The sequence below is a fragment of the Salvelinus fontinalis genome, chromosome 20 (genome assembly GCF_029448725.1).
Source record: "Salvelinus fontinalis isolate EN_2023a chromosome 20, ASM2944872v1, whole genome shotgun sequence".
NCBI lineage: Eukaryota > Metazoa > Chordata > Actinopteri > Salmoniformes > Salmonidae > Salvelinus > Salvelinus fontinalis.
Genome location: NC_074684.1, coordinates 37,754,434 through 37,778,612, shown reverse-complemented (window position 1 = coordinate 37,778,612; position 24,179 = coordinate 37,754,434). Strand labels below are relative to the sequence as shown.

General features: G+C 48.8%; 1 protein-coding gene across 1 annotated transcript in view; it reads left to right on the top strand.

Moving 5' to 3' along the window:
• Positions 1-12,548: 12,548 nt before the first annotated feature.
• The window catches only part of LOC129817808 (synapse differentiation-inducing gene protein 1-like), a 124,585-nt gene continuing 112,954 nt past the window's right edge, over positions 12,549-24,179 (top strand). The window contains exon 1 of the mRNA XM_055873379.1: positions 12,549-13,445. The gene's annotated coding sequence lies outside the window, so the exon portion shown is untranslated. The remainder of the gene's footprint in view (positions 13,446-24,179) is intronic.

The following is a 24,179-nucleotide window of genomic DNA, read 5'->3' as shown; positions in this document are numbered from 1 at the left end:
TCAGCAGCAGGGTACCTCTACCTCAGCAGCAGGGTACCTCTATTTCAGCAGCAGGGTACCTCTACCTCAGCAGCAGGGTACCTCTACCTCAGCAGCTAGGTACCTCTACATCAGCAGCAGGGTCCCTCTACCTCAGCAGCATGGAACCTTTATTTCAGCAGTAGGGTACCTCTACCTCAGCAGCTAGGTACCTCTACATCAGCAGCAGGATACCTCTACCTCAGCAGCAGGGTACCTCTATTTCAGCAGCAGGGTACCTCGACCTCAGCAGTAGGGTACCTCTACATCAGCAGCTGGGTACCTCTACCTCAGCAGCAGGGTACCTCTACCTCAGCAGCATGGTACCTCTACCTCAGCAGCAGGGTACCTCTACATCAGCAGCTGGGTACCTCTACCTCAGCAGCAGGTTACCTCTACATCAGCAGCAGGGCACCTCTACCTCAGCAGCAGGGTACCTCTACCTCAGCAGTAGGGTACCTCTACCTCAGCAGTAGGGTACATCTACATCAGCAGCAGGACACCTCTACCTCAGCAGCAGGGTACCTCTACCTCAGCAGCATGATACCTCTACCTCAGCAGCTGGGTACCTGTACCTCAGCAGCTGGGTACCTCTACCTCAGCAGCAGGGTACCTCTACCTCAGCAGCATGGTACCTCTACCTCAGCACAAGGGTACCTCTACATCAGCAGCTGGGTACCTCTACCTCAGCAGCAGGGTACCTCTACCTCAGCAGCTGGGTACCTCTACCTCAGCAGCAGGATACCTCTATTTCAGCAGTAAGGTACCTCTACCTCAGCAGTAGGGTACCTCTACATCAGCAGCTGGGTACCTCTACCTCAGCAGCAGGGTACCTCTATTTCAGCAGTAAGGTACCTCTACCTCAGCAGTAGGGTACCTCTACATCAGCAGCTGGGTACCTCTACCTCAGCAGTAGGGTACCTCTACCTCAGCAGCTGGGTACCTCTACCTCAGCAGCAGGATACCTCTACCTCAGCAGCATGGTACCTCTACCTCAGCAGCAGGGTACCTCTATTTCAGCAGCAGGGTACCTCTACCTCACCAGCTGGGTACCTCTACCTCAGCAGCAGGGTACCTCTATTTCAGCAGCAGGGTAACTCTACCTCAGCAGTAGGGTACCTCTATTTCAGCAGCAGGGTACCTCTACCTCAGCAGCAGGGTACCTCTATATCAGCAGCTGGGTACCTCTACCTCAGCAGCAGGGTACCTCTACCTCAGCAGCAGGGTACCTCTACCTCAGCAGCAGGATACCTCTACCTCAGCAGCAGGACACCTCTACCTCAGCAGCTGGGTACCTCTACCTCAGCAGCAGGGTACCTCTACCTCATCAGCAGGATACCTCTACCTCAGCAGCAGGGTACCTCTACCTCATCAGCAGGATACCTCTACCTCAGCAGCAGGATACCTCTACCTCATCAGCAGGGTACCTCTATTTCAGCAGCAGGGTACCTCTACCTCAGCAGCAGGGTACCTCTATTTCAGCAGCAGGGTACCTCTACCTCAGCAGTAGGGTACCTCCACATCAGCAGCTGGGTACCTCTACCTCAGCAGCAGGGTACCTCTACCTCAGCAGCAGGGTACCTCTACCTCAGCAGCATGGTACCTCTACCTCAGTAGCAGGGTAGCTCTACATCAGCAGCTGGGTACCTCTACCTCAGCAGCAGGGTACCTCTACCTCAGCAGCTGGGTACCTCTACCTCAGCAGCTGGGTACCTCTACATCAGCAGCAGGACACCTCTACATCAGCAGCAGGGTACATCTACCTCAGCAGTAGGGTACCTCTACCTCAGCAGCTGGGTACCTCTACCTCAGCAGTAGGGTACCTCTACCTCAGCAGCTGGGTACCTCTACCTCAGCAGCATGATACCTCTACCTCAGCAGCTGGGTACCTCTACATCAGCAGCTGGGTACCTCTACCTCAGCAGCAGGGTAACTCTACCTCAGCAGCATGATACCTCTACCTCAGCAGCTGGGTACCTCTACATCAGCAGCTGGGTACCTCTACCTCAGCAGTAGGGTACCTCTACCTCAGCAGCTGGGTACCTCTACCTCAGCAGTAGGGTACCTCTACATCAGCAGCTGGGTACCTCTACCTCAGCAGCAGGGTACCTCTACCTCAGCAGCAGGGTACCTCTACCTCAGCAGCATGGTACCTCTACCTCAGCAGCATGATACCTCTACCTCAGCAGTAGGGTACCTCTACATCAGCAGCTGGGTACCTCTACCTCAGCAGCAGGGTACCTCTACCTCAGCAGCAGGGTACCTCTACATCAGCAGCTGGGTACCTCTACCTCAGCAGCAGGGTACCTCTACCTCAGCAGCATGGGACCTCTACCTCAGCAGCAGGGTACCACTACCTCAGCAGCTGGGTACCTCTACCTCAGCAGCAGGATACCTCTACCCCAGCAGCAGGATACCTCTACCTCAGCAGCAGGGTACCTCTACCTCAGCAGCAGGGTACCTCTACCTCAGCAGCAGGGTACCTCTACCTCAGCAGTAGGGTACCTCTACCTCAGCAGCAGGGTACCTCTACCTCAGCAGCAGGATACCTCTACCTCAGCAGCAGGATACCTCTACCTCAGCAGCAGGGGACCTCTACATCAGCAGTAGTGTACCTCTACCTCAGCAGCAGGGTACCTCTACCTCAGCAGCATGGTACCTCTACCTCAGCAGCAGGGTACCTCTACATCAGCAGCAGGGTACCTCTACCTCAGCAGCTGGGTACCTCTACATAAGCAGCAGGGCACCTCTACCTCAGCAGTAGGGTACCTCTACCTCAGCAGTAGGGTAAATCTACATAAGCAGTAGGACACCTCTACCTCAGCAGCATGATACCTCTACCTCAGCAGCTGGGTACCTCTACACCAGCAGCAGGGTACCTTTAACTCAGCAGCATGGTACCTCTACCACAGCAGCAGAGTACCTCTACCTCAGCAGCAGGGTACCTCTACCTCAGCAGCTGGGTATCTCTACATCAGCAGCAGGGTACCTCTACCTCAGCAGCAGGGTACCTCTATTTCAGCAGCAGGGTACCTCTACCTCAGCAGTAGGGTACCTCTACATCAGCAGCTGGGTACCTCTACCTCAGCAGCAGGGTACCTCTACCTCAGCAGCAGGGTACCTACACATCAGCAGCTGGGTACCTCTACCTCAGCAGCAGGGTTCCTCTACCTCAGCAGCAGGGTACCTCTACCTCAGCAGCAGGGTACCTCTACATCAGCAGCTGGGTACCTCTACCTCAGCAGCAGGGTACCTCTACATCAGCAGCAGGACACCTCTACATCAGCAGCAGGGTACCTCTACCTCAGCAGCAGGGTACCTCTACCTCAGCAGCTGGGTACCTCTAAATCAGCAGCAGGACACCTCTACATCAGCAGCAGGGTACCTCTACCTCAGCAGCAGGGTACCTCTACCTCAGCAGCAGGGTACCTCTACCTCAGCAGCAGGGTACCTCTATTTCAGCAGCAGGGTACCTCTACCTCAGCAGCTGGGTACCTCTACATCAGCAGCTGGGTACCTCTACCTCAGCAGCAGGGTACCTCTACCTCAGCAGCAGGGTACCTATACATCAGCAGCTGGGTACCTCTACCTCAGCAGCAGGGTACCTCTACCTCAGCAGCAGGGTACCTCTACCTCAGCAGCAGGGTACCTCTACATCAGCAGCTGGGTACCTCTACCTCAGCAGCAGGGTACCTCTACATCAGCAGCAGGACACCTCTACATCAGCAGCAGGGTACCTCTACCTCAGCAGCAGGGTACCTCTACCTCAGCAGCTGGGTACCTCTACATCAGCAGCAGGACACCTCTACATCAGCAGCTGGGTACCTCTACCTCAGCAGCAGGGTAACTCTACCTCAGCAGCATGATACCTCTACCTCAGCAGTAGGGTACCTCTACATCAGCAGCTGGGTACCTCTACCTCAGCAGCAGGGTACCTCTACCTCAGCAGCAGGGTACCTCTACCTCAGCAGCATGGTACCTCTACATCAGCAGCTGGGTACCTCTACCTCAGCAGCAGGGTACCTCTACCTCAGCAGCAGGGTACCTCTACCTCAGTAGCAGGGTACCTCTACCTCAGCAGCAGGGTACCTCTACCTCAGCAGTAGGGTACATCTACATCAGCAGCAGGACACCTCTACCTCAGCAGCAGGGTACCTCTACCTCAGCAGCATGACACCTCTACCTCAGCAGCAGGGTACCTCTACCTCAGCAGCAGGATACCTCTACCTCAGCAGCAGGGTACCTCTACCTCAGCAGCATGACACCTCTACCTCAGCAGTAGCGTACCTCTACCCCAGCAGCAGGATACCTCTACCTCAGCAGCAGGGTACCTCTACCTCAGCAGCAGGGTACCTCTACCTCAGCAGCAGGGTACCTCTACCTCAGCAGTAGGGTACATCTACGTCAGCAGCAGGACACCTCTACCACAGCAGCAGGGTACCTCTACCTCAGCAGCATGATACCTCTACCTCAGCAGCTGGGTACCTGTACCTCAGCAGCTGGCTACCTCTACATCAGCAGCAGGGTACCTCTACCTCAGCAGCTTGGTACCTCTACCTCAGCAGCAGGGTACCTCTACCTCAGCAGCAGGGTACCTCTACCTCAGCAGCAGGGTACCTCTACCTCAGCAGCAGGGTACCTCTACATCAGCAGCTGGGTAGCTCTACCTCAGCAGCAGGGTACCTCTACCTCAGCAGCATGGGACCTCTACCTCAGCAGCAGGGTACCACTACCTCAGCAGCTGGGTACCTCTACCTCAGCAGCAGGATACCTCTACCCCAGCAGCAGGATACCTCTACCTCAGCAGCAGGGTACCTCTACCTCAGCAGCAGGGTACCTCTACCTCAGCAGCAGGGTACCTCTACCTCAGCAGTAGGGTACCTCTACCTCAGCAGCAGGGTACCTCTACCTCAGCAGCAGGATACCTCTACCTCAGCAGCAGGATACCTCTACCTCAGCAGCAGGGTACCTCTACATCAGCAGTAGTGTACCTCTACCTCAGCAGCAGGGTACCTCTACCTCAGCAGCATGGTACCTCTACCTCAGCAGCAGGGTACCTCTACATCAGCAGCAGGGTACCTCTACCTCAGCAGCTGGGTACCTCTACATAAGCAGCAGGGCACCTCTACCTCAGCAGTAGGGTACCTCTACCTCAGCAGTAGGGTAAATCTACATAAGCAGTAGGACACCTCTACCTCAGCAGCATGATACCTCTACCTCAGCAGCTGGGTACCTCTACACCAGCAGCAGGGTACCTTTAACTCAGCAGCATGGTACCTCTACCACAGCAGCAGAGTACCTCTACCTCAGCAGCAGGGTACCTCTACCTCAGCAGCTGGGTACCTCTACATCAGCAGCAGGGTACCTCTACCTCAGCAGCAGGTTACCTCTATTTCAGCAGCAGGGTACCTCTACCTCAGCAGTAGGGTACCTCTACATCAGCAGCTGGGTACCTCTACCTCAGCAGCAGGGTACCTCTACCTCAGCAGCAGGGTACCTACACATCAGCAGCTGGGTACCTCTACCTCAGCAGCAGGGTTCCTCTACCTCAGCAGCAGGGTACCTCTACCTCAGCAGCAGGGTACCTCTACATCAGCAGCTGGGTACCTCTACCTCAGCAGCAGGGTACCTCTACATCAGCAGCAGGACACCTCTACATCAGCAGCAGGGTACCTCTACCTCAGCAGCAGGGTACCTCTACCTCAGCAGCTGGGTACCTCTACATCAGCAGCAGGACACCTCTACATCAGCAGCAGGGTACCTCTACCTCAGCAGCAGGGTACCTCTACCTCAGCAGCAGGGTACCTCTACCTCAGCAGCAGGGTACCTCTATTTCAGCAGCAGGGTACCTCTACCTCAGCAGCAGGGTACCTCTATTTCAGCAGCAGGGTACCTCTACCTCAGCAGCTGGGTACCTCTACATCAGCAGCTGGGTACCTCTACCTCAGCAGCAGGGTACCTCTACCTCAGCAGCAGGGTACCTATACATCAGCAGCTGGGTACCTCTACCTCAGCAGCAGGGTACCTCTACCTCAGCAGCAGGGTACCTCTACCTCAGCAGCAGGGTACCTCTACATCAGCAGCTGGGTACCTCTACCTCAGCAGCAGGGTACCTCTACATCAGCAGCAGGACACCTCTACATCAGCAGCAGGGTACCTCTACCTCAGCAGCAGGGTACCTCTACCTCAGCAGCTGGGTACCTCTACATCAGCAGCAGGACACCTCTACATCAGCAGCAGGGTACCTCTACCTCAGCAGCAGGGTACCTCTACCTCAGCAGTAGGGTACCTCTACCTCAGCAGTAGGGTACCTCTACATCAGCAGCTGGGTACCTCTACCTCAGCAGCAGGGTACCTCTACCTCAGCAGCATGATACCTCTACCTCAGCAGTAGGGTACCTCTACATCAGCAGCTGGGTACCTCTACCTCAGCAGCAGGGTACCTCTACCTCAGCAGCAGGGTACCTCTACCTCAGGAGCATGGTACCTCTACATCAGCAGCTGGGTACCTCTACCTCAGCAGCAGGGTACCTCTACCTCAGCAGCATGACACCTCTACCTCAGCAGCAGGGTACCTCTACCTCAGCAGCAGGATACCTCTACCTCAGCAGCAGGGTACCTCTACCTCAGCAGCATGACACCTCTACCTCAGCAGTAGCGTACCTCTACCCCAGCAGCAGGATACCTCTACCTCAGCAGCAGGGTACCTCTACCTCAGCAGCAGGGTACCTCTACCTCAGGAGCAGGGTACCTCTACCTCAGCAGTAGGGTACATCTACGTCAGCAGCAGGACACCTCTACCACAGCAGCAGGGTACCTCTACCTCAGCAGCATGATACCTCTACCTCAGCAGCTGGGTACCTGTACCTCAGCAGCTGGCTACCTCTACATCAGCAGCAGGGTACCTCTACCTCAGCAGCTTGGTACCTCTACCTCAGCAGCAGGGTACCTCTACCTCAGCAGCAGGGTACCTCTACCTCAGCAGCAGGGTACCTCTACCTCAGCAGCAGGGTACCTCTACCTCAGCAGCTTGGTACCTCTACCTCAGCAGCAGGGTACCTCTACCTCAGCAGCAGGGTACCTCTACCTCAGCAGCAGGGTACCTCTATTTCAGCAGCATGATACCTCTACCTCAGCAGCTGGGTACCTCTACATCAGCAGCTGGGTACCTCTACCTCAGCAGCAGGGTACCTCTACCTCAGCAGTAGGGTACCTCTACATCAGCAGCTGGGTACCTCTACCTCAGCAGCAGGGTACCTCTACCTCAGCAGCAGGGTACCTACACATCAGCAGCTGGGTACCTCTACCTCAGCAGCAGGGTTCCTCTACCTCAGCAGCAGGGTACCTCTACCTCAGCAGCAGGGTACCTCTACATCAGCAGCTGGGTACCTCTACCTCAGCAGCAGGGTACCTCTACATCAGCAGCAGGACACCTCTACATCAGCAGCAGGGTACCTCTACCTCAGCAGCAGGGTACCTCTACCTCAGCAGCTGGGTACCTCTACATCAGCAGCAGGACACCTCTACATCAGCAGCAGGGTACCTCTACCTCAGCAGCAGGGTACCTCTACCTCAGCAGCAGGGTACCTCTACCTCAGCAGCAGGGTACCTCTATTTCAGCAGCAGGGTACCTCTACCTCAGCAGCAGGGTACCTCTATTTCAGCAGCAGGGTACCTCTACCTCAGCAGCTGGGTACCTCTACATCAGCAGCTGGGTACCTCTACCTCAGCAGCAGGGTACCTCTACCTCAGCAGCAGGGTACCTATACATCAGCAGCTGGGTACCTCTACCTCAGCAGCAGGGTACCTCTACCTCAGCAGCAGGGTACCTCTACCTCAGCAGCAGGGTACCTCTACATCAGCAGCTGGGTACCTCTACCTCAGCAGCAGGGTACCTCTACATCAGCAGCAGGACACCTCTACATCAGCAGCAGGGTACCTCTACCTCAGCAGCAGGGTACCTCTACCTCAGCAGCTGGGTACCTCTACATCAGCAGCAGGACACCTCTACATCAGCAGCAGGGTACCTCTACCTCAGCAGCAGGGTACCTCTACCTCAGCAGTAGGGTACCTCTACCTCAGCAGTAGGGTACCTCTACATCAGCAGCTGGGTACCTCTACCTCAGCAGCAGGGTACCTCTACCTCAGCAGCATGATACCTCTACCTCAGCAGTAGGGTACCTCTACATCAGCAGCTGGGTACCTCTACCTCAGCAGCAGGGTACCTCTACCTCAGCAGCAGGGTACCTCTACCTCAGGAGCATGGTACCTCTACATCAGCAGCTGGGTACCTCTACCTCAGCAGCAGGGTACCTCTACCTCAGTAGCATGACACCTCTACCTCAGCAGCAGGGTACCTCTACCTCAGCAGCAGGATACCTCTACCTCAGCAGCAGGGTACCTCTACCTCAGCAGCATGACACCTCTACCTCAGCAGTAGCGTACCTCTACCCCAGCAGCAGGATACCTCTACCTCAGCAGCAGGGTACCTCTACCTCAGCAGCAGGGTACCTCTACCTCAGGAGCAGGGTACCTCTACCTCAGCAGTAGGGTACATCTACGTCAGCAGCAGGACACCTCTACCACAGCAGCAGGGTACCTCTACCTCAGCAGCATGATACCTCTACCTCAGCAGCTGGGTACCTGTACCTCAGCAGCTGGCTACCTCTACATCAGCAGCAGGGTACCTCTACCTCAGCAGCTTGGTACCTCTACCTCAGCAGCAGGGTACCTCTACCTCAGCAGCAGGGTACCTCTACCTCAGCAGCAGGGTACCTCTACCTCAGCAGCAGGGTACCTCTACCTCAGCAGCTTGGTACCTCTACCTCAGCAGCAGGGTACCTCTACCTCAGCAGCAGGGTACCTCTACCTCAGCAGCAGGGTACCTCTATTTCAGCAGCATGATACCTCTACCTCAGCAGCTGGGTACCTCTACATCAGCAGCTGGGTACCTCTACCTCAGCAGCAGGGTACCTCTACCTCAGCAGCAGGGTACCTCTACCTCAGCAGCAGGGTACCTCTACCTCAGCAGCAGGGTACCTCTACCTCAGCAGTAGGGTACATCTACATCAGCAGCAGAACACCTCTACCTCAGCAGCAGGGTTCCTCTACCTCAGCAGCATGACACCTCTACCTCAGCAGCAGGGTACCTCTACCTCAGCAGCAGGATACCTCTACCTCAGCAGCAGGGTACCTCAGCAGCATGACACCTCTACCTCAGCAGCAGGGTACCTCTACCCCAGCAGCAGGATACCTCTACCTCAGCAGCAGGATACCTCTACCTCAGCAGCAGGGTACCTCTACCTCAGCAGCAGGGTACCTCTACCTCAGCAGCAGGGTACCTCTACCTCAGCAGTAGGGTACATCTACATCAGCAGCAGGACACCTCTACCTCAGCAGCAGGGTACCTCTACCTCAGCAGCATGATACCTCTACCTCAGCAGCTGGGTACCTGTACCTCAGCAGCTGGCTACCTCTACATCAGCAGCAGGGTACCTCTACCTCAGCAGCTTGGTACCTCTACCTCAGCAGCAGGGTACCTCTACATCAGCAGCAGGACACCTCTACATAAGCAGCAGGGTACCTCTACCTCAGCAGCAGGGTACCTCTACCTCAGCAGTAGGGTACCTCTACCTCAGCAGCAGGACACCTCTACATCAGCAGCAGGGTACCTCTACCTCAGCAGCAGGGTACCTCTATTTCAGCAGCATGATACCTCTACCTCAGCAGCAGGGCACCTCTAGCTCAGCAGCAGGGTACCTCTACCTCAGCAGTAGGGTACCTCTACCTCAGCAGTAGGGTACATCTACATCAGCAGCAGGACACCTCTACCTCAGCAGCAGGGTACCTCTACCTCAGCAGCATGATACCTCTACCTCAGCAGCTGGGTACCTGTACCTCAGCAGCTGGGTACCTCTACATCAGCAGCAGGGTACCTCTACCTCAGCAGCATGGTACCTCTACCTCAGCAGCAGGGTACCTCTACATCAGCAGCTGGGTACCTCTACCTCAGCAGCAGGGTACCTCTACCTCAGCAGCAGGGTACCTCTACCTCAGCAGCAGGGTACCTCTACCTCAGCAGCATGGTACCTCTACCTCAGCAGCAGGGTACCTCTACATCAGCAGCTGGGTACCTCTACCTCAGCAGCAGGGTACCTCTACCTCAGCAGCAGGGTACCTCTACCTCAGCAGCATGGTACCTCTACATCAGCAGCAGGACACCTCTACATCAGCAGCAAGGTACCTCTACCTCAGCAGCAGGGTACCTCTACCTCAGCAGTAGGGTACCTCTACCTCAGCAGTAGGGTACCTCTACATCAGCAGCAGGACACCTCTACCTCAGCAGCAGGGTACCTCTACCTCAGCAGCATGATACCTCTACCTCAGCAGCTGGGTACCTCTACCTCAGCAGCTGGGTACCTCTACATCAGCAGCAGGGTACCTCTACCTCAGCAGCAGGGTACCTCTACCTCAGCAGCAGGGTACCTCTACCTCAGCAGCAGGGTACCTCTACCTCAGCAGTAGGGTACCTCTACCTCAGCAGTAGGGTACCTCTACATCAGCAGCAGGACACCTCTACCTCAGCAGCAGGGTACCTCTACCTCAGCAGCATGATACCTCTACCTCAGCAGCATGATACCTCTACCTCAGCAGTAGGGTACCTCTACCTCATCAGCAGGGTACCTCTACGTCAGCAGCAGGGTACCTCTACCTCAGCAGCATGATACCTCTACCTCAGCAGCATGATACCTCTACCTCAGCAGTAGGGTACCTCTACCTCATCAGCAGGGTACCACTACCTCAGCAGCAGGACACCTCTACCTCAGCAGCAGGATACCTCTACCTCATCAGCAGGGTACCTCTACCTCAGCAGCAGGACTCCTCTACCTCAGCAGCAGGGTATCTCTACCTCAGCAGCTGGGTACCTCTACCTCAGCAGCATGATACCTCTACCTCAGCAGTAGGGTACCTCTACCTCAGCAGCTGGGTACCTCTACATCAGCAGCAGGATACCTCTACCTCAGCAGCAGGGTACCTCTACCTCAGCAGTAGGGTACCTCTACCTCAGCAGCAGGGTACCTCTACATCAGCAGCTGGGTACCTCTACATCAGCAGCAGGGTACCTCTACCTCAGCAGCATGGCACCTCTACCTCAGCAGCTGGGTACCTCTACCTCAGCAGCTGGGTACCTCTACCTCAGCAGCAGGGTACCTCTACATCAGCAGCAGGACACCTCTACATCAGCAGCAGGGTACCTCTACCACAGCAGCAGGGTACCTCTACCTCAGCAGCAGGACACCTCTACCTCAGCAGCAGGGTACCTCTACCTCAGCAGCATGATACCTCTACCTCAGCAGCATGGTACCTCTACCTCAGCAGCATGATACCTCTACCTCAGCAGTAGGGTACCTCTACATCAACAGCTGGGTACCTCTACCTCAGCAGCTGGGTACCTCTACCTCAGCAGCAGGATACCTCTACCTCAGCAGCAGGACACCTCTACATCAGCAGCAGTTTAAGTTCCAGCAGCAGCTCGAGTCACATCGCTTGACTTCCACAACATACCCGTGCTTTGCATTTTGGCATTTGTACCTTCCCTCCTTCTAATAATGTCCACTGTTTGAGAATAAACTTTATATATCCACTGGCATAATGCAGTTTCTCTGGACCACCGCAAATTCAGAGTTCGCCCCACTAAAATAAAATGTAAATTCTATTGATCGCAAGACAGCCATTTACAAACGTGTCCTATAGCCTACCGATCAATGTCCATGGAATTGAGACATGTCTATGCGGCTGCTCATCAAATCGTTGATAGGTTTTCTGTGGTGCCAGACAATGTACCCTGTAGCTTTGCTAATGCATAAATGTTTATCGGCAGGCCTATTTGGTCATCATTTTCTCAAAGCCCAACATTTCACAACGCTAATCAAGACTGCCATGATTAAGACTGCTGGCTGGTAGCTATAATGTCATTATTTGTTCAGTAATTAAAGTTGTAAATTGAAACATTGCAGATTGTAAAATACATTTTTCATACAACATCATACTAATCACCAACAAATAGATTTAAAAACAAATACAACTGTCCTGTATAGGCTACCTGAACCTGCATGACTTAAGCCATCCTTGCTCTCTCCTAGTTTGGATAGAAAGTTGTTGTGTGTAAATCCAGTCTATTAATAACAAATAATACAGTCAGTCCACCCTCAAAACACTTGAGAGACTCCCCTGGTCTTCTGAAGTCTTCCTGACACACTGTGCATTAGAGGTCCATTGCGCTCCACACAATTTAAACGCAGTCAATTTAAACCAAGACATACCACATATGAGGGACTGTTGATATTGCAACCACACAACTCAAACACCAGTTCACCAGTATGAAACAGCTTCTTTGTGTTTTTTTTTTGAGCCCTCAAAAACTATTGATCTGTTTGCATCTGCCAATGTATTGTCTGTCCCAGTATCCCGACGACCTGTCCCAGACGTTCCCATACAGTTCTCCATCGCCGTGGCTGCGGGGGTGTCCAGTACGCCAGTGATTATAACCTATAGGCGTACCACTGCCAGATTCGCGAACGTAAACATATTATACAAACAGTGACAGGATGCTGTTAACATTAGGCATGAGAGTTGAATGAACTAGCAGCAGACTTCACGATACAATTACATAATTATCTCCATGAGGACCGATACAAGTCTGGTGGGATACTGTACGGAGCTCGCAAAATAAACATTTTTTTATTTTAATATAAGTAGACAAATTGTAAAAGGAAGGAAGACGATACTACTTGGCTGTGAGAATTTGTTTAAAAAAAAAAAGAGCATCTTCAAAGCATGTCTTTATAAACACATACAAAACTAGTTATAGGCTACAAGTCTCTCTAGATACATGCCAAGGGCACGTTGACGTGTATTGTCACGAACCCTATTAAATGTTGACCTGCACAGGGAAAGCGGACTTGGAGACGCATTGCCATTTCGCTCTGAGAACACCGAGTTGGTTTTGAGTGACGGTTCTTTTTCTTTTCCTCCGGGGCGATCAGTCTGCGAGCTACACCGTTTTCTAATTGATCCGTCATAAATGTCATTCCTGAACATAAGAAAGCAGCGACAGCAGCTTACTCCTGTATCGTATTATTTCGTCTCATTAATTTCGAAGCCAGAGGATCGATAAACAAGATCAATTTTTTTTGAGAGTTGAGAGAAATCAAACGGCGACATATCAGCCGCCACGCCGAGACCTATTCCCTCATTGAAATGAACGCAGTGAAATAACGACTCTAACCGACTCGGTCAGATCAGGTGAATCATTTTCAAAGACAAGGACTATCATTGGTTTCACACCAAACGACAATAATGCCAACAGAAATACAAGCAAGTGGCTGTACATGTCAAACAACGTTTGGATTGTCAGGAATTCGCAGGTAAGACATGTATTGTATTTTAGGTATTATTTTACAAAAGTAACCAACTGTCCTTTTCTTGACGCATCCAACCATATAGCTGTGGTATTTCGTGTTCTTCCCATACGATTATATCTCAGCGCGGAGTGAAAGGAGTGCTTGTTGAATTATGAGAAAATGTAGCAACCTCCTAAATGCACATTGTCAACGCAAATTGACTTGGTATGTTAAAACGGTCAAACATATAGTGATGGACTGTGGCTTTTAGGGTAACCAAATTGACTTGGTATGTTAAAACGGTCAAACATATAGTGATGGACTGTGGCTTTTAGGGTAACCAAATTGACTTGGTATGTTAAAACGGTCAAACATATAGTGTTGGACTGTGGCTTTTAGGGTAACCAAATTGACTTGGTATGTTAAAACGGTCAAACATATAGTGATGGACTGTGGCTTTTAGGGTACCCAAAATGACTTGGTAGGTTAAAACGGTCAAACATATAGTGTTGGACTGTGGCTTTTAGGGTAACCAAATTGAAAGCGCGCACTTTGCGCATAGGCTGTGTTGTGCCTGTGTGGTGGAACAGTGCGGATATTGGCACATAGGATGCTACGTGTTGTACAATTGGTCTACCCCATCACTGGTCGTTAAAGTCAGTGTATTTTTGTTACTGGATTAGATGAGGACTTAGTTTATAGGCTTGTGAACCACTGAGAGTTACTTTTTTTTTTAATTGTTTTTTCGTTGCAGTGGGTTTTGAGACATGAGCATATAGCCTCAAATACCTGAAGTGTACATATCTACACATATGGCACCTTTGTTGTAAATACTAGATCCATTATCCTTGTAGCTTTCAACATACTGTGTATACTGTACATCCTGACAATAATTGCACAACATTTTTAATGACAAGAGTATACTGATTCCAAATAGAAAAGCATGGACTATTGTAAACTGCCAAAACATTCGAGGGAGACAGTGCCACGTCAGAATATTCTAACATCTTTGCAATGGTGTTCCGTGGATCTTAAATTCTCTGTGGGAGGAAGATGAAACAGACAGTATTTTTTTGTCAACTCCCTTTTCTCTCTTAAAGTGAAGTACTCACAAGATGATTCATTAATTCTTATCAGAGAAGTGGCAAAGACAAAATCAAAGGAGAACAGTTTTGTTGGAGCACTGTTCAGTTCCATATCTGTCTCTCTCTCTCTCTCTCTCTCTCTCTCTCTCTCTCTCTCTCTCTCTCTCTCGTGTCGCCAAGAGGAAGTCAGAGGAGAGCTATAGTCAGGTTGTATCAGCAGGAGTCAGGCGCTCTAATGGCTGGGACTACAGTGTACAGCTGCTGCAGCAACACACACACACACACACACACACACACACACACACACACACACACACACACACACACACACACACACACACACACACACACACACACACACACACACACACACACACACACACACACCTCCGATATACTCCCAGTGAATGGAAGGATGCTTTCACTCAAAATGAAAAGCAGCACTATACAGAAATAACCGTCTTCTCTCAGATCTCTCTGTGTCTCTCTGTGTCTCTCTGTCTCTCTGTCTCTCTCTGTCTCTCTCTGTCTCTCTGTCTCTCTGTGTCTCTCTGTGTCTCTCTGTGTCTCTGTGTCTCTCTGTGTCTCTGTCTCTGTATATCTCTCTGTGTCTCTCTGTGTCTCTCTGTCTCTCTGTGTCTCTGTCTCTGTATATCTCTCTGTGTCTCTCTGTGTCTCTGTGTCTCTGTGTCTCTGTGTCTCTCTGTCTCTCTGTCTCTCTGTGTCTCTGTGTCTCTGTGTCTCTCTGTCTCTCTGTGTCTCTGTGTCTCTCTGTCTCTCTGTGTCTCTGTCTCTCTGTGTCTGTATACCTCTCTGTGTCTCTCTGTGTCTCTCTGTGTCTCTGTGTCTCTCTGTCTCTCTGTGTCTCTGTGTCTCTCTGTCTCTGTATATCTCTCTGTGTCTCTCTGTCTCTCTGTGTCTCTGTCTCTGTATATCTCTCTGTGTCTCTGTGACTCTCTGTCTCTCTGTGTCTCTGTCTCTGTATATCTCTCTGTGTCTCTCTGTCTCTCTGTGTCTCTGTCTCTGTATATCTCTCTGTGTCTCTCTGTGTCTCTCTTGATTACTTTGTGTTGATGACGTTGTGATGACGTTGTGATGACGTTGTGTTGATGACGTTGTGTTGATGACGTTGTGTTGATGACGTTGTGATGATGACGTTGTGATGACGTTGTGTTGATGACGTTGTGTTGATGACGTTGTGTTGATGACGTTGTGATGACGTTGTGATGACGTTGTGATGACGTTGTGGTGATGACGTTGTGATGATGACGTTGTGATGATGACGTTGTGATGATGACGTTGTGATGATGACGTTGTGTTGATGACGTTGTGTTGATGACGTTGTGTTGATGACGTTGTGATGACGTTGTGTTGATGACGTTGTGATGATGACGTTGTGTTGATGACGTTGTGTTGATGACATTGTGTTGATGACATTGTGTTGATGACGTGTTGATTATTTTGTGTTGATGACGTGTTGATTACTTTGTGTTGACAGTTTCCTATGATGGTGGTGGTAGTTATTTATTTATTTATTTATTTTTATTTATTTTTTTTAGGGGTGGATCAGCTTAATATTGCGGAAAGAATGTTGCTTCCAATGTAATTGTCTGCATCATTTCCAATCCCCCATATTTTTGGGGGTAAATATATATATATATCCATACACGTATGCATACATATACACATATATACATACACATACCTTTATAGACATACATACTTTTTTAAAGAGTATACCTTTATTATTATTCCCCGCAAACCCTACCACCGATCCCCCAATTGGAGTAAACTGATAAACATTTCTGTTTTTACCTTCAATTTATACATCTTATACACATTTTACAGACACAGTCTACTTTACAATAGTTCTCTCTTGTTTGTTGTTAGTCCTTCCTCTATTTCTGTTGTCCATCCAGTTTGATTTCCACTTGTAACTGTGCTATTTCACAAAAGCTCCGCACCTATACACATTTCACAGATCCCGTATGCCCTACATTGTTTATCTTGTTATTAGTCCCACCCTTCAGCTCCACTCAACCCTTCCCATCTATCTTCCAACATCATCCATTTCGGATTTTTATTTGCCATATATTTTTCAACTGTGCTGTGATGCTTCACAAAATATTTGAACCTTCCTATTCTCATAGCTTCCACGGATTGTAAATTAAAAATAAACATTTTTGCTAAAATAATTATTATAATATTGATTGATTGACTATGGCTTTTCAAATCCCCCAGTATTGCTATCTGTAGCGTTAGTTTTAGGCAAATGTTGCAATTCTTCAGCCATTCCTGGACCTGTGACCAAAAACGAGCTACATACAGACAATACCAAAATAAATGATCTAATGACTCTGCCTCCTCACAGCAAAATCTGCAGAGCTGGGAAGATTGTATCCCCCATATATATAACATTCTATTAGGTGCAAGAATTTTGTACAGTAATTTAAATTGAAAAATTTGAAGTTTTGAATCCGGCGTTGTTTTGCGTATCAAGTCATAAACCATGTGCCATGGAATGGGTACATCAAATCTCTTCCCAACTATTTTGCAATTTGTATGGCACAGCTGTCAGTTTTTTGGTCCTTAAATGAAATTGGTATATGTTTTTATTTATCACACTTTTCTTTAACCATTTTTGTTCTTTAATACAGGGCCGACATACAAGTTCCTTACTTGTTTCCCCTTCTACTTGCCTCTTCCATTTTTGTGGTAAGGCTGCAATTAATTGGTTGTACTTTTGGGTAGAGCAGACATTTCCATATATCTGTGTTAGCTGCATGTGTGACATAACTCCTCCAGTCCTATTTATATCATTCACAAAAATTATACCTTTTTTAAACATTTCTTCGACAAATACATTTTTTTTTTATCAATTAGTATATTTTAATTTAATCACAATATTTGTTGTACTATTTGTTCCGTCCTTTCAGGTGGATTAAACTGAAATTGCAACCAACTTTCTAAGGCTTGTTTAAAAAATAAAGATATTTTGGAGAATATTTCCTTTTCAAACAACCGAAAGTGAGCAGGTGTAATCTGAATAAAGGGGAAAAGGCCCTTCTTGAATATAGGATGAGACATTCATACCAATTTACTAGAGAACCAGTTTAGATTTAAGTATAACTTTTGTATGACTGATGGCTTTAGTGAGAGGTCTAATGCTTTAATATTTAATCATTTCTGCCCTCCAAATTCATATTCGTTATATAAATAGACCCTTTTAATTTTATCTGGCTTGCCGTTCCAAATAAAATTGAATATTTTTTGTTCATATAATTTAAAAAACAGGTCACTAGGTGTAGGCAAAATCATAAGCAAATAGGTCAACTGTGATATGACTAAAGAGTTAATCAGGGTGATTTTTCCACAAATAGACAGGTATTTTCCTTTCCATGGTAGCAAGATCTTATCTTTTTTTGCTAACTTTCTATAAACATTTATTGGAGTGAGATCTTATCTTTCTTTTGGGATTTGTATACCGAGTATGTCCATTCTCCGTCAGACCATTTAATTGGTAAACTACATGGCAATGTAAAATGTCTCTTTTTTATTGATCCAATATGTAATATGGTACATTTATCATAATTTGGTTTCAATCCAGAGAGGATAGCAAAGGTATTTAGATCCTCTAAGAGGCCGTGGAGAGACTCTAGTTGTGGTTTTAAAAGAAAACATGAATCATCAGCATACAATGACTACTTAGTTTTCAAGCCACGGATTTCTAATCCCTTAATATTAATCTTTGATCTAATTTTAACAGCTAACAATTTGATGGCAAAAATAAATAGATATGCCGATAGTGGACAACCTTGTTTAACTCCTCTAGATAGTTTAAAACTTTCTGAGATGTAGCCATTATTTAATATTTTACACATAGGGTTACTATACATCATTTTAACCCATTTTGGTGGTAGTAGTTATTAATATGATCAATCTACAGTACAGTCCCCATTCCATTACACACATCTGTGTTGGTTATCAGGTAAGATCATACTGTAGGACTACAGTAGTAATTTAATAAGGGAATAGGAGAGCAGTAAGAGAACCATTTAGGAAGACGATTCATGTGCTTGATTCAGGTTCTTTACCAATGGCATAGGAGCAGTACAGAGAACTGTTTAGGATGAAGATGATTCATGAATAATTGTATTTAGAATAACACATGCCACACAACACTAGTCGATCTCTTCTTCTTTTTCTTCTTCATGTTCTTCTTCTTCTTCTCTAGTCTAGCTCCTCTTCTTCTTCTTCTCTAGTCTAGCTCTTCTTCTTCTTCTCTAGTCTAGCTCTTCTTCTTCTTCTCTAGTCTAGCTCTTCTTCTTCTTCTTCTCTAGTCTAGCTCTTCTTCTTCTTCTTCTTCTTCTTCTTCTTCTTCTTCTTCTTCTTCTCTAGTCTAGCTCTTCTTCTTCTTCTCTCTAGTCTAGCTCTTCTACTTCTTCTCTCTAGTCTAGCACTTCTTCTTCTCTAGTCTAGCTCTTCTTCTCTAGTCTAGCTCTTCTTCTCTAGTCTAGCTCTTCTTCTTCTTCTTCTCTAGTCTAGCTCTTCTTCTTCTTCTTCTCTAGTCTAGCTCTTCTTCTTCTTCTTCTCTAGTCTAGCTCTTCTTCTTCTTCTTCTTCTTCTTCTTCTTCTCTAGTCTAGCTCTTCTTCTTCTTCTCTCTAGTCTAGCTCTTCTTCTTCTTCTCTCTAGTCTAGCACTTCTTCTTCTCTAGTCTAGCTCTTCTTCTCTAGTCTAGCTCTTCTTCTCTAGTCTAGCTCTTCTTCTTCTTCTTCTCTAGTCTAGCTCTTCTTCTTCTTCTTCTCTAGTCTAGCTCTTCTTCTTCTTCTTCTCTAGTCTAGCTCTTCTTCTTCTTCTCTAGTCTAGCTCTTCTTCTTCTTCTCTAGTCTAGATCTTTTTCTTCTCTAGTCTAGCTCTTTTTTTTCTTCTCTAGTCTAGCTCATCTTCTTCACTAGTCTAGCTCTTCTTCTTCTTCACAAGTCTAGCACATGTATTATATCTTACCATTGCGTCACAGCTTCATGGTAGAATAATGATTGCTCAGTCATAGCTAGAGAGAGAAGGAATTTTGCTGTCTGTCTTCATCGTCGTGGCAGCAGGATAAAGCAGGCCTGGAAAAACAGCCCTGACGAATAAGACACATCGGTATTCTAATGCATCTTCAACGGCTGGCCTTGGGGCTGGGCTGATAATGCCTGCCCTCACTTGCTGAGGTCAGTTGCTTGATTGGCAGCAGGCTGACGCCAGGAAATGTTTCCTGGCTGGCTGCTGCCTGCTGTCTAATAGGGTTGTAGCCTGTAGCACTCGGCAGCCCTGTATCAATATGTATCAGCCCTGCTAGTGGAGTGTACAGGGTGAGTGGTCATAGCCCTACTTGTACAGGCGACATGCTGCGTACAGGTGGAGGTGGAAGCTGTTGTGTTCTCATCAGCCACCATCTACCCCCCCCCCCCCCCCCCCATTGCCATGACAGAAAACACAACAGCACCCAAGCTACACAAATAGTGCATTTAGAAAGTTTTCAAAACCCTTGACTTTTTCCCCATTTTGTTGCGTTGCAGCCTTATTCAAAAAAATATACTCCATAATGACAAAGCAAAAACAGGTTATTTTAAAAATTTTGGCATATTTATTCAAAATATAAAACTGAAATATCACATTTAATTAAATATTCAGCACCTTTACTCAGTACTTTGTTGAAGCACCTTTGGCAGTGATTACAGCCTCGAGTCTTCTTGGGTATGACGCTACAAGCTTGGCACACCTGTATCTGGGGATTTTCTCCAATTCTTCTCTGCAGATCCTCTCAAGCTCTGTCAGGTTCGATGGTGTCTGTCTCCATCTCTGTCTCCATGTCTGTCTCCATGTCTGTCTCCATGTCTGTCTCCAGCTCTGTCTCAGAGCTATTTTTAGGTCTCTCCAGAGATGTTCGAATGGGTTCAAGTCCGGGCTTTGGCTGGGCCACTCAAAGACATTCAGAGACTTGTCCCAAAGCCACTCCTGCATTGTCTTGGCTGTGTGCTTAGGGTCATTGTCCTGTTGGAAGGTGAACCTACGCCCCAGTCTGAGGTCCTGAGCGCTTGGAGCAGGTTTTCATCAAGGATCTCTCTGTACTTTGCTACGTTCATCTTTGCCTCGATCCTGACTAGTCGCCCAGTCCCTGCAGCTGAAAAACATCTCCACAGCATGATACTGCCACCACCATGCTTCACCGTAGGGATGGTTCCAGATTTCCTCCAGAAGTGACGCTTGGCATTCAGGACAAAGAGTTCAGTTTTGGTTTCCGCAGACCAGAGAATCTTGTTTCTCTCATGGTCTGAGAGTCTTTAGGTGCCCTTTGGCAAACTCCAAGCAGGCTGTCATCTACCTTTTACTGAGGAGTGGTTTCTGTCTGGCCACTCTGTAATAAAGGCCTGATTGGTGGAGTGCTGCAGAGATGGTTGTCTCTCTGGAAGGTTCTCCCATCTCCACAGTGGAACTCTGGAGATCTGTCAGAGTGACCATCAGGTTCTTGTTCACCTCCCTGACCAAGGCCCTTCTCCCCAAATAGCTCAGTTTGGCTGGGCGGCCATCTCTAGGAAGAGTATTGGTGGTTCCAAACCATTTAAGAATGATGGAGGCCACTGTGTTCTCGGGGACCTTCAATGCTGCAGAAATATTTTGGTGCCATTCCCCAGATCTGTGCCTCGACCCAAACCTATCTCGAAGGTCTACAGACAATTTCTTCGACCTCATGGCTTGGTTTTTGCTCTGACATGCACTGACAACTGTGGGACCTTATATAGACAGGTGTGTGCCTTTCCAAATCATGTCCAATCAATTGAATTTACCACAGGTGGACTCCAATCAAGTTGTAGAAACATCTCAAGGATGACCAATTGAAACAGGATGCACCTGAGCTCAATTTCGAGACTCATAGCAAAGGGTCTGAATACTTATGCAAATAAGGTATTTCTGGGCTTTGTCATTATGGGACATTGTTTGTAGATCGCTGTGATTTGTGTTGTTGTTTTAATCGATTTTAGAAAAAGGCTGTAACGTAACAAAATGTGGAAAAAGTCAAGGGGTTTGAATACTTTCTGAATGCACTGTAGTTTCGTTCACTGTCTCTGTCTCCCGCTCTGTCTCCCGCTCTGTCTCCCGCTCTGTCTCCCGCTCTGTCTCCCGCTCTGTCTCCAGCTCTGTCTCCCGCTCTGTCTCCCGCTCTGTCTCCCGCTCTGTCTCCCGCTCTGTCTCCCGCTCTGTCTCCCGCTCTGTCTCTCTTCATCTATCATTCTCTCTGCCCCTAACACACAATTGTGTCCTGCCTCCCTTCACATAGCACAACTCAGCTCCATCCATCAGCCAGCCTCCCTTCACACAACTCAGCTCCATCCATCAGCCAGCCTCCCTTCACACAACCCAGCTCCATCCATCAGCCAGCCTCCCTTCACACAACTCAGCTCCATCCATCAGCCAGCCTCCCTTCACACAACCCAGCTCCATCCATCAGCCAGCCTCCCTTCACACAACTCAGCTCCATCCATCAGCCAGCCTCCCTTCACACAACTCAGCTCCATCCATCAGCCAGCCTCCCTTCACACAACTCAGCTCCATCCATCAGCCAGCCTCCCTTCACACAACTCAGCTCCATCCATCAGCCAGCCTCCCTTCACACAACTCAGCTCCATCAATCAGCCAGCCTCCCTTCACACAACTCAGCTCCATCCATCAGCCAGCCTCCCTTCACACAACTCAGCTCAATCAATCAGCCAGCCTCCCTTCACACAACTCAGCTCCATCCATCAGCCAGCCTCCCTTCATACAACTCAGCTCCATCCATCAGCCAGCCTCCCTTCACACAACTCAGCTCCATCCATCAGCCAGCCTCCCTTCACACAACTCAGCTCCATCCATCAGCCAGCCTCCCTTCACACAACTCAGCTCCATCCATCAGCCAGCCTCCCTTCACACAACTCAGCTCCATCCATTCTTGCCTAAACCATAAACCTTCATTTCTTCCACTGACTTTTAGGCTTCTGTGCTATCCCAAACTGATTACACACATCACTGGGAGGTAATATAATGGAGATAAAGTTGATGTCAATGGATAGTTCTGTAAGACACGCACACGCACACACACACACACACACACACACACACACACACACACACACACACACACACACACACACACACACAGCTGATGTCGATGACTAGTTCTGTAGCACTTCTGTAACAGTTGATCCAGTTACAGTGACAGGAATATATCTAACACTGAGTATGAATGGTTTTTTCAGATGTGTGAAAAGGGAGGTTTGGGCTGCCTGGATCCTGCCAGTAGACTAATCCGTCTCCAAAATGGTTCCCTATTCCATACAGAGTGCACTGCTTTAGACCAGAGCCTATTCCATACAGAGTGCACTGCTTTAGACCAGAGCCCTATTCCATACAGAGTGCACTACTTTAGACCAGAGCCCTATTCCATACAGAGTGCACTACTTTATACCAGAGCCCTATTCCATACAGAGTGCACTACTTTAGACCAGAGCCCTATTTCATACAGAGTGCACTACTTTAGATCAGAGCCCTATTTCATACAGAGTGCACTACTTTAGACCAGAACCCTATTCCATACAGAGTGCACTACTTTATACCAGAGCCCTATTCCATACAGAGTGCACTACTTTAGACCAGAGCCCTATTTCATACAGAGTGCACTACTTTAGATCAGAGCCCTATTTCATACAGAGTGCACTACTTTAGACCAGAACCCTATTCCATACAGAGTGCACTACTTTAGACCAGAGCCCTATTTCATACAGAGAGCACTACTTTAGACCAGAGCCCTATTCCATACAGAGTGCACTACTTTAGACCAGAGCCCTATTTCATACAGAGTGCACTACTTTAGACCAGAGCCCTATTTCATACAGAGTGCACTACTTTAGACCAGAACCCTATTCCATACAGAGTGCACTACTTTAGACCAGAGCCCTATTCCATACAGAGTGCACTGCTTTAGACCAGAGCCCTATTCCATACAGAGTGCACTACTTTAGACCAGAGCCCTATTTGATTCTGAAAGAGGAAGGGGAACCATGATGAGGAGGAGGAAGGGGAACCATGATGAGGAGGAGGAAGGGGAACCATGATGAGGAGGAGGAAGGGGAACCATGATGAGGAGGAGGAAGGGGAACCATGATGAGGAGGAGGAAGGGGAACCATGATGATGAGGAGGAAGGGGAACCATGATGATGAGGAGGAAGGGGGAACCATGATGATGAGGAGGAAGAGGGAACCATGATGATGAGGAGGAAGAGGGAACCATGATGAGGAGGAGGAAGGGGAACCATGATGAGGAAGAGGGAACCATGATGAGGAGGAGGAAGAAGGAACCATGATGATGAGGAGGAAGAGGGAACCATGATGATGAGGAGGAAGAGGGAACCATGATGAGGAGGAGGAAGAGGGAACCATGATGATGAGGAGGAAGGGGAACCATGATGATGAGGAGGAAGGGGAACCATGATGATGAGGAGGAAGGGGAACCATGATGATGATGAGGAAGGGGAACCATGATGAGGAGGAGGAAGGGGAACCATGATGAGGAGGAGGAAGGGGAACCATGATGATGAGGAGGAAGGGGAACCATGATGATGAGGAGGAGGAAGAGGAACCATGATGATGAGG